The following is a 10,755-nucleotide window of genomic DNA, read 5'->3' as shown; positions in this document are numbered from 1 at the left end:
CTTTTGTACAGTAAACATTCAATTCAGACCTGATTTGTTTGGGGGAAATGGATGCTTTATATTTTGTTTTCTCCTCTGACTCTACTTAACTCATACAATTGACCTGTCTTGTCACCATGTAAACAAAACTTAACATGAACGTGTGGAGCAATTTACATACAGGACATCCTGCACTGAGGCTACTGAGTTTCGCTTGCATTTTACTAAAATTAAAATTTAAATTTAGAGCTATATTAAAATAAAATAATGCAAAAACTGTTTGGTATTTTTTTTGGCTGCAACTGAAGTCCTGCATTTATACTTTTACTCTGAAATGTGGTTTATCCATCTGGAGTAATAAACACTTTAAGTCATAATAAACCTAATAAATAAAAATAAATGCAACTAATTGGACTTTTTGTAGTTTGTTAGCTTCTTGAGTAGTCCATCAGTAAGCTCAGAATGTAATAGGCAAATCTGAAGGCATTAAGTCTTTGAATACTTTCTTTAAAAAGAATCTGCAGGTTCACATACCCTAAAGTGTAATTTAACCGTGGTATCTGTTCATCCTAGTATAGTTAGGGGCTTGTTTCCATTCTGTCTTTCTGGATATGAGTTTTATAAACAATCTATAGTTTTCTGTGGGCTATAATGTAGTGCTTACAACATGCTGGTTTGGGAGTTTTACATACTCAAAAGTGAGGGCAATGATGTTAGTTTGTGACAAAACTTATATACCAATAGTACTTACATTCTGTAGTAATAAGCACATTAGAGTTACAGCCTTTTTATAGTAGGGCAATTCTAAGTGACTTAAATGGTTAAATTTCTTAATTCATATGTTGCTTACAGAACAGTCTTCAAATTTAACCAAAGAGGATATTGATCAGTTTGTATTTAGTTACTATGCAGAACATTTTATATTGATATTTCTAGATACTTTTTTAGATGTTTTTGAACTGGCGTTTACATCAGCAGATCCTTGGACCTCAGTAACATAGTTAATTGTTTAAAGGAATATTCAACTTTAAATTTGGCACAACTTAACACAAATCAGGTTTTGGGTATAAAAAGCATTTTTACAGTTAAAATCAAGTATTTTCATAATCCAATTGAAAGCCTCTTATTTAACCCTTGTACTACAACAGTGAAAGTTAAACTTGCTTTATTGCTCCAGCTTAGAAGTGCAAAATTTGGAATTCAGTTAAATTCATTTCTAATGTGTTTCCAAACTTGCCCTTTCATGATCCCAGTTCTAATTGTCCAAGTACTACCTCTTCATAGGCAGCCATATAATTGGCCTAAATTGAATAATGTTTGCACAGGGACGTAGAATATACACCTGCCTCACCCAGCTAAATTCACTGCACCAAGTGAGGATGATGCTCTGCTCCAGGATAGTTAAATTTCTTGTCTGTCTTTACTCCACCCAATTTCACTCCGTTTTCTTTTTCTTTTTGGTGTGGGAGGGGGCACGGTCTCTACTACAACCTTGAAAAATTGATCACGCTGGATGATTCATCATTAACAGTAACCGCCGCCAACACCCTCCCCCCCGAAAAAAAAAAAGTGGTGTGGTTCTAAATCAAGAAGAGCCTTACTATGGGAGACAGCTTTAACTAGGAATTTATCAGAGCCCTGGCAATATCTTAGGTTCACCATATGATTCCGTTTGACAAGTGTATATATAATATGTGCCTGTTTTCCGGAACACAAGATCTGTTTACTTAAGTGCTAGATTTGTTAATCAGTTTCTCTAATCTTAAAAGTAGGAAGTTGACACAATTACAGAACAACTGTTTCCCCAAGGTTGTAATCAAGTGTGGGGGCACACCTTGAATTTGGGGGTAAGGGGAAGAAAGTTCATTTTACAGTCTAAGGTAGCATCTAAGGTAGCCACTCTAAGATCTGGACATTGATTTTCCCATACCACTTTGATGGTCTATACTTTTCAGGAAAAAAAAAGTATAATTAATGGATCACTCAGAAGTTTTCATCAAAACCTGTCTTAAAAACTGGTGGTTCTGGATACCACTTAAACAAAAACATCAGTTGTATACATGTGTAATGGAAACAAGCCAGGCCTTCAAGGAATGAAGAATAGCATGTCTGTAGTCTATCATTCTTTACTTTTTCCATTTCTTGTTGGTACACAAATTGACACTGCTCCAGTTTCTAATGTGGTGTGTTCCATTATGCTAATTTTTCCTGTACCATATACCTCTGGTGTCTTGTTACTATAAAATAACAAGTGAAATGATACAAAACATGCATGTTTTAAGAGAGCCGGTGTTAAGAATCCTATGCTTCCATGTCTCCCACTGCACTTTTGGCAAGCTGAAGTGTAACTGCACTTCCAGCTCCTGTAATAACCAGGCATATCTGTGCTAGTCGTGGAACACCATTGGTGTGATTTTTTGGTCAGCCCATCTAAGATCAGAAGGTAAAAAGCACTTGTCACCACATAATATGCATCTTTTTCTTTGCATGTATGCTATAAGCATTTGAACCGAATAGTGGTGGCACGCTTCTTAAAGCAAAGTCATTTGTGACCATCTAATGCAGCATACAAGTGAGAGAGTAAGGGAATAGGGTTCCAGTAAACTATATGGTCACCTCTCCACAGGCAATTCACGGGATGCATATCTCTCTGACACACAAAAAGATGATGTAAACAAGTCACTGCCACTTGTACTAGTCTCTTCCTTTCAATGGGCTTCAGAATGGTCTTAGTTTTCATTGGTGAACATTCTTTTTGGAATACAAGAAATAAAAGACTATTTATAGCAGCTCTACAAGGAGAAACTTCAGACTTCACAAAAAAGCAAGATGGGTATTTCCCTGTACCTATTTCTGCATTTAATGAAATACTTGAATTCAAGATCAACTGTGAGTAGAACCATTGTCTAACCCATCCAAAACCCTTGTGCCCCCAGCCCTCTCCGAAACCTCAGATTTTTTTTGTGCAGACTGTGAAGGCCAGCAGACTTTTATGACCAAGGTGGAGTAAGTTCTAGAGAGCATCGTAAATGCCTTACTTGTAGTCCATTCCTTTCTATAATTAGGGGGTTCCATCTTAAGAACCTCTGAAAAGCCTAATGCTATGGATTGCTGCAGGAAAAGAGAATTTCCTCCCTTCCTATAAAGTGGCTTTCTGCCAGAGGAGCTGCAGTAAATTTTAGGCCCGACCCTTTGTTGCTCTCTACTGAGGCTGGATGTTAACCAGAAATTGGATGTTAACCTATGTGCCAGAAGCAGTAATATAATTTATATAGTGGGAGATGTCTCTACTTTTCTGTCTGCCTGCCAATCTCCTGTGGATCCACTAGCATGGATTACTAAAGCTGTTCTTATAAAAACCCATTTTCCAGGTGTTTAAAAATTCTCTTCTCTCTGACTCTCCTCATCAATAAAATGGGGCTAATAATGCGGTTAGCTATGATAAGATCAAGTTAGGTCTAAGCAATATTTGCTTTGTCACAGGGTCCTGTGTGTTCTAGCATCTCTCATTACAATTGTGCATTTTAGTTGGAGATTGGGCAGTGTTTCACAGCCAGAGATTGGTTATAGAGTGACATTCAGCTGCCAGCCTAGTTGAGTGTGATCATAAACAATGTGTTGCCAGCTAACCACTGAACTTGACTGTACAGGGCTGTCTGTCTTTGAACAGCACCTGGCACAAATGAGGTCTAGATCTAGACATTTGAAGAATACTGTACTATAAGAAAGAATAAAGGTGTCATGGGATCATATAGTGTCCACATACAGCATGCAAAACAGTCGGTTTTTAAAAGCTATTCTGAAAGCTCCCTGTGCAGTGAGCTCTGTGTATCTATCTGAGAATGATGAAGGGCCACGTCAGTTTGCCAGCATAGGTCATAGGGCCCGTGGTCTCTAAGCAGAGAGATCTGCTGTAATTGAATTCCAAAGCGTTTTAATGAATTTTTATGATTTTGCTTAGATTGGAGGTCTCTTAAAATGCTGAATATTCCCCTCCCCCACAATTAAAAACATCTGTCCTTTGTCATGGAGCTGTTCTTTCTATTTTCAGGTGATGCCCAGGCAAAGGGGCTCATTATAGTCATTATATATAGCCAAATGCTGGATTTTTATAACACTGGAAAAGGATTTACTGTCAGCAGCGAAAGGAAAGCCAGATAGCCTACTGGTTTAATTTTACATCAGCATGCTAAAAATTTCCCATCTAATTTCACACCCCCGAATAAAGTCTCATTCAACTCATTCCAGTTGTGGACCATATATTAATAGAGAGATTCTTCTGGTCCCAACTTCTCTTCAGTCAAAAGTGTGTGGCCCGTTACCCCTCACTGACATAATGTCTCTGCTGCTTACAGCCGCTGCTTACATGGAAAAGTGCTATTAAAGCACAAGTCTATTTTTAGTTAGCATTAATGTGATAGGCATTGGGTCATTTTTGAATGAAATTCATCAATGTCAGCTTTGTTCTTCATTTTGTCTGCCTGTGCCATCTGGCCTGTTTCAGCTAGAAGCAAAAAGAATCAGTGTCCTGTCACCGGCCAGCTTGCTTCAGACTATCATTGAGTCTCTGATTCCAGTTTGGGTACTTATGAAACTACATCTTCCATTTGTCAGATGCACTTTCCCTAAGAAATTTCAATGCCGTAATTGGTTCTACTACTTCTCCTCCATAACTTCCCAAGGAATTATAGCATTCCTACCTTTAGGAACAATTGTTACTTTCCATACCCTTAACACATCACTCCATTGTGTGTGGTAGTTTCCAGGCCTTCAGATGCAGACAACAGAGAGAACCCCACACATACTTTCATTATATTTTGGTGTCAACTTCTTTGTGGTAACTACTAGTTTAAATATTTAACCTGTGGAATTATTTTTGATTGTAAATGAAACCTGTGATATTTTGAAACCATTTAACATTGCCGCCCCCCCCCCCCCCCCCCCCAATGCTGCCTTCTTTCTAATTCCTCAGCATATCCTCTTGAGCTGTCATTTGGTCAGATAATTTGGCTATTGCCAACATCTTGCCTGTGTCTTTGTATTGTGTTATCCTACCCATACATGTGATTTATAGTAATTGTGTTCTCAGACTAAACTGTGAAACTGACACCTTGTGGTGAACAATTGAAATGCGCCATCTACTCCAAGCTTCAAAATTAAACTTTTGTACCATTCAGGTAGCTCCACTGATGAGAACTGAAGATATAGAGAGATGCGGAGGGGAGATTGCATTTGAACAGCTTCAACGAGTTGAACTTCTGACTAGAAACAGTTTAAATATTTTTTGCTGTGTCAAAAACATACAGATTTGTACTTTGATATACAACTTTAATTCTAAATTGTCTTAAGGGCTTGTCTACACTGAAGCGCTACACTGGCACAGCTGTAGCACTTCAGTGTAGATACTACCTATGCTTGGGAGGGGTTCTCCTGTTGGTGTAGGTAATCCATCACCCCAAACGGGGGGTAGCTCTTCTGTTGACCTAGCACTGTGTCTACACCGGGCCTTAGATCAGCTTAACTATATTGCTCAGGGGGATGGATTTTTTCACACCCCTGGCTGATGTAACTATGCTGATCTAAGTTCCCAGTGTAGACCTGCCCACAGAGTTTCACTAACTTAAGTTTAGATTTTTAATTACTATTTATTTAGGAAGTATTCATAGATTCACAAATTCTTGCCATGTAAATATTGGAAATACAATCATTACAATAGTGAGCTTTTTGGAATATAGTCATCAGATACCTCTGTTTAACAGGGTGTTACCATGTTCTTCTTTGAGTGATGGTCCCTATTATATTCCACTCAAGGTTTACAAATGCACACCATGCATCTAGTTTTAAATTCTCCAGCTCCAGTGTCTGTTGGTCTGCGCACACGCCCTGACTTGCCTCATGGTTTCATCAGAGGTGATGAAGGGCAAGGGAGGGCAGACTCTCCGTGTCTCCAGTTCCTTCTCACTGCCACACAGGGGCGCCGGAAGCTCCCTAGAAGTAGGGGCCAACCAGCTCTCCAACCGAGGCCCTGCCCTTGTGACGCCTCTCTCCCTGGTGCTTCCCCCCAAGGCCCCAACTCCTCTCCTCCCTCTCCTTCCAATCACTCGCCCTTAAGGCTGGTAAAAAGTGGGAGGGTACATGTCAGAACTATCAGTGTCTGCTTGCATGTGATGTGCTTTCAAAAACCAAAGTTGTATATAGTCAGGGTTTGTTTGTTTTACTGATTCACTGTTTTTAGATTAGGAGTTTGTTTTTTTGTAAACTCCTAAACTCTGTGCCTCCTGCCCACGTTCCTTCTTGGTGAGCAACGAAGATCAACATTGCTGCATCAGCTGCTTGGGAGAAGGCCAGTCCTTCCCTGGATGCATCTGAGAAGGTCAAGCTCTCCGCCTCCAGAAGCGCCTTATGGAAGTTGCCATGAGGCCTCGTTCAGAGCTAGGCCAGGGAATCCCCCAGTACATCGGCCTGAGGCTTCCAAGCATGCTCCTCTGGCTACGGAGTCCGAGCCCAGCTCTGATGATGCTATCTCTATGGATCCCATGCTAGGGCTTAGTCAGAAGGCAAGGAAGAATGGCCATAAGCATAGCAGTAAGTCTTCCTCCAAGACCAAGGAAGGGGATGCTCCTTCCACAAGCTCCAGTCGTGGAGAAGGAACAAGCTCCAAGTCTCATAAGCATAAGAAGAGGCTCACGAGATCATGAATCCACTGGTACTGGGTACAGAACTGCCAACAGTGGCACCCCATAAGGCACAAGACTTGTCCACTTCAGAGAAGTCTGCCACTTTGGCTTGGGTGTGGAGAGGGTACCCTTAACTCCAGGGAAATTGGGGAGAGGGCCAGAACCCCAGGATGTGTTTGCATTGGGAGACCAACATCTCCACACCTTTCTGGACCCTCTACCTCAAGGGAGATTATTCTTCCCCCTCAGGACACGTCACAGTTGACACACCATTCCCCTTCTCTTCCGATGAGCTACACACTGTGGCTGGCTCCAACGGTACTGCCTATGGAAGCTGTGTCCAAGTTTTCATCTTCAGACAAGTTGAATGATGGCCAGGGACCGTCCATCCCATACCACCACCACCAGTATTACAGGAAGCGGTCTACACCATGGCAGTATCCTCCACTGCAGCTGCCACAGAGCCACTGGTTTCCCACACCGTGGGTATACCACAACACTCTCCAGATCTGGGATGTTGGCAATATTGGCCCCAGTACCCATCCTGGGAACCCGCCTAATCCGCAAGGGAAACTTCATCCATTTCCCCATCTTGTGCACCTTCTAGCGCATGCTTGGAACTGGTGATGGTGAAAGAGCGGCTCAGTCCAGTTCCAACAGTACCGAGGGAGCAGGAGAGATTCCAGTTTTCCTTTCCAGAAGAGGCAGTGGCTTTGGTATCTCCTTTACCCCGGATTACTTCCATCAGTTCCAGGACCTCCTGCACAGGGTGACGGGGGAGCTTCACACCCCCCTGGAGGAGGTACAGGATACTCAGCATCAGCTCCTAGACATCACTTGTCACCAGGTAAAGTTGTGTTGTCCATCAGTGATGCTGTCCTCAAGCCAGACAGGACCTTCTGGCATACACCGGCCATGTACACCTATACCCAAAGAGGCGAAGAAGCATTATTATGTATGGGTCTGAGTTTCTGTTTTCTCCCTCTCCCCCGCCTCCGCCCACTCTCTTGGGGTCCAGACTGCGACAGTGTTCCAGGCAGCAACATCCATGGTCCACTCCATCTGATAAGGAGGGAAAGAGATTGGACCCTTCTTCCTCAATTGTGGTATTGTGCTTTTTGGGTATCTAGTAAAGTGATCTTGAACAATTCCCACTTATCATTCACATTTTTTCTGATTGAAGTTTTCCAACCAGCTGATTTGGCTCATAATTGCTTTCAGCTTTGTGAAATTGGCTCTTTCAAAGCACCAAGTATGTATATCACTGGTCTGGACTTCATTCTGTTTGTTTGCACATTTATAAATATGATCAAGTCATGATCATTTGTACCTAAGTTACCATTAATTTTTAGTTCTGTGATCAGTTTCTTTTTATCTGTCAAGATTAGGCCTAATATAGAATTCCCCCATGTTGTATGCAACACATTTTTGAGTTACGATATTGTCATCTTATATTTAGAAATTGCCAGGAAGTTTTACTACTGGGAGCATGAGACCTCCAGCATATATATCACTCAGAATGAAGTTCTCCAGGATAACACAGGTTTTTTTCCCCCTACACATTATAGATAGGTGCACAGGGAGCTCTTCATCCTGTTCCCTAGTGTGATTTGGTTGTCTGTAGCACCTTGTGCTTTATCTATTAGGACACTGATCCATAGTCATTCAAGATCATGTTCTTTTGAGTTGTCAGTGACTAAGGGTATGTCTACACTACGAAATTAGGTTGAATTTATAGAAGTCGTTTTTTTAGAAATCGTTTTTAAATAGTCGATTGTGTGTGTCCCCACACAAAATGCTCGAGTTAATGCACTTAGGTGGAGTGCTTCCACAGTAGCGAGGCTAGTGTCGACTTCCGGAATGTTGCACTGTGGGTAGCTATCCCACAGTTCCCACAGTCTCCGCTGCCCATTGGAATTCTGGGTTGAGATCCCAATGCCTGATGGGGCAAAAAACATTGTCACGGATGGTTCTGGTTACATGTCATCAGGCCCTCCTTCCCTCCCTCCCTCCCTCTGTGAAAGCAAAGGCAGACAATCGTTTCACGCCTTTTTTCCTGAGTTACCTGTGCAGACGCCATGCCACATGCAAGCATGGAGCCCGCTCAGCTCACTGTCACTGTATGTCTCCTGGGTGCTGGCAGACGCAGTACTGCATTGCTACACAGCAGCAGCAACCCATTGCCTTGTGGCAGCAGACAGTACAATAGGACTGGTAGCCATCATCGTCATGTCCGAGGTGCTCCTGGCCACATCGGCCAGGAGCGCCTGGGCAGACATGGGTGCAGGGACTACATTAGAAGTGACTTGACCAGGTCACTCTCTTTAGTCCTGCAGGGAGTCCTATTGTACCATCTTATGGTGAGCAGGCAGGAAATATGGATGGCTAGCAGTCCTATTGTACCATCTTTTGCCGGGCAGGCAGGAGATGAGGATGACTAGCAGTCCTATTGTACCATCTTCTGCTGAGCAGCCAAGAGGTGGGGATGGCTTGCAGTCCTTCTGCACCGTCTGCTGCCAGCCAAAGATGTAAAAGATAGATGGAGTGGATCAAAACAAGAAATAGATCAGATTTGTTTTGTATTCTTTTGCTCCCCTCTCCCTCCCTCTGTGAAGCCCTGCCTGAAATGCGAGAGGGAGGGATAGCTTAGTGGGTTGAGCATTGGCCTGCTAAACCCAGGGTTTTGAATTCAATCCTTGAGGGGGCCATTCTGTGTGACAGTTGTTTTTGTTTCTCCTTGATGTAAAGCCACCCCCCTTTGTTGATTTTAATTCCCTGTAAGCTAACCCTGTAAGCCATGTCGTCAGTCGCCCGTCGCCCCTCCCTCTGTCAGAGCAATGGTAGACAATCGTTCCGTGCCTTTTTTCTGCGCAGACACCATACCACGGCAAGCATGGAGCCCGCTCAGATCACTTTGGCAATTAGGAGCACATTAAACACCACACGCATTATCCAGCAGTATATGCAGCACCAGAACCTGGCAAAACGAAACCAGGCGAGTAGGCGACATCAGCGCGGTGACGAGAGTGATGAGGACATGGACACAGACTTCTCTCAAAGCATGGGCCCTGGCAATGCGGGCATCATGGTGCTAATGGGGCAGGTTCATGCGGTGGAACGCCGATTCTGGGTCCGGGAAGCAAGCACAGACTGGTGGGACTGCATAGTGTTGCAGGTCTGGGATGATTCCCAGTGGCTGCGAAACTTTCGCATGCGTAAGGGCACTTTCATGGAACTTTGTGACTTGCTTTCCCCTGCCCTGAGGCGCATGAATACCAAGATGAGAGCAGCCCTCACAGTTGAGAAGCGAGTGGCAATAGCCCTGTGGAAGCTTGCAACGCCAGACAGCTACCGGTCAGTCGGGAATCAATTTGGAGTGGGCAAATCTACTGTGGGGGTTACTGTGACGCAAGTAGTCCACGCAATCAAAGATCTGCTGATATCAAGGGTAGTGGTAGTGACCCTGGGAAATGTGCAGGTCATAGTGGATGGCTTTGCTGCACTGGGATTCCCTAACTGTGGTGGGGCCATAGACAGAACCCATATCCCTATCTTGGCACTGGAGCACCAAGCCGGCGAGTACATAAACCGCAAGGGGTACTTTTCAATAGTGCTGCAAGCACTGGTGGATAACCAGGGACGTTTCACCAACATCAACGTGGGATGGCTGGGAAAGGTACATGACGCTCACATCTTCAGGAACTCTGGTCTGTTTCAAAAGCCGCAGGAAGGGACTTTATTCCCAGACCAGAAAATAACCGTTGGAGATGTTGAAATGTCTATAGTTATCCTTGGGGATGCAGCCTACCCCTTTAATGCCATGGCTCATGAAGCCGTACACAGGCAGCCTGGACAGTAGTCAGGAGCTGTTCAACTACAGGCTGAGCAAGTGCAGAATGATGGTAGAATGTGAATTTGGATGTTTAAAAGTGTGCTGGCGCAGTTTACTGACTTGTTAGACCTAGGCTAAACCAATATTCCCACTGTTATTACTGCTTGCTGTGCGCTCCACAATATCTGTGAGAGTAAGGGGGAGACGTTTATGGCAGCGTGGGAGGTTGAGGCAAATTGCCTGGCCGCTGGTTATGCGCAGCCTGAC

This window comes from Lepidochelys kempii, chromosome 10 (assembly GCF_965140265.1).
Source record: "Lepidochelys kempii isolate rLepKem1 chromosome 10, rLepKem1.hap2, whole genome shotgun sequence".
NCBI classification, from domain to species: Eukaryota; Metazoa; Chordata; order Testudines; family Cheloniidae; genus Lepidochelys; species Lepidochelys kempii.
Note: the sequence above shows the minus strand (reverse complement) of the source record.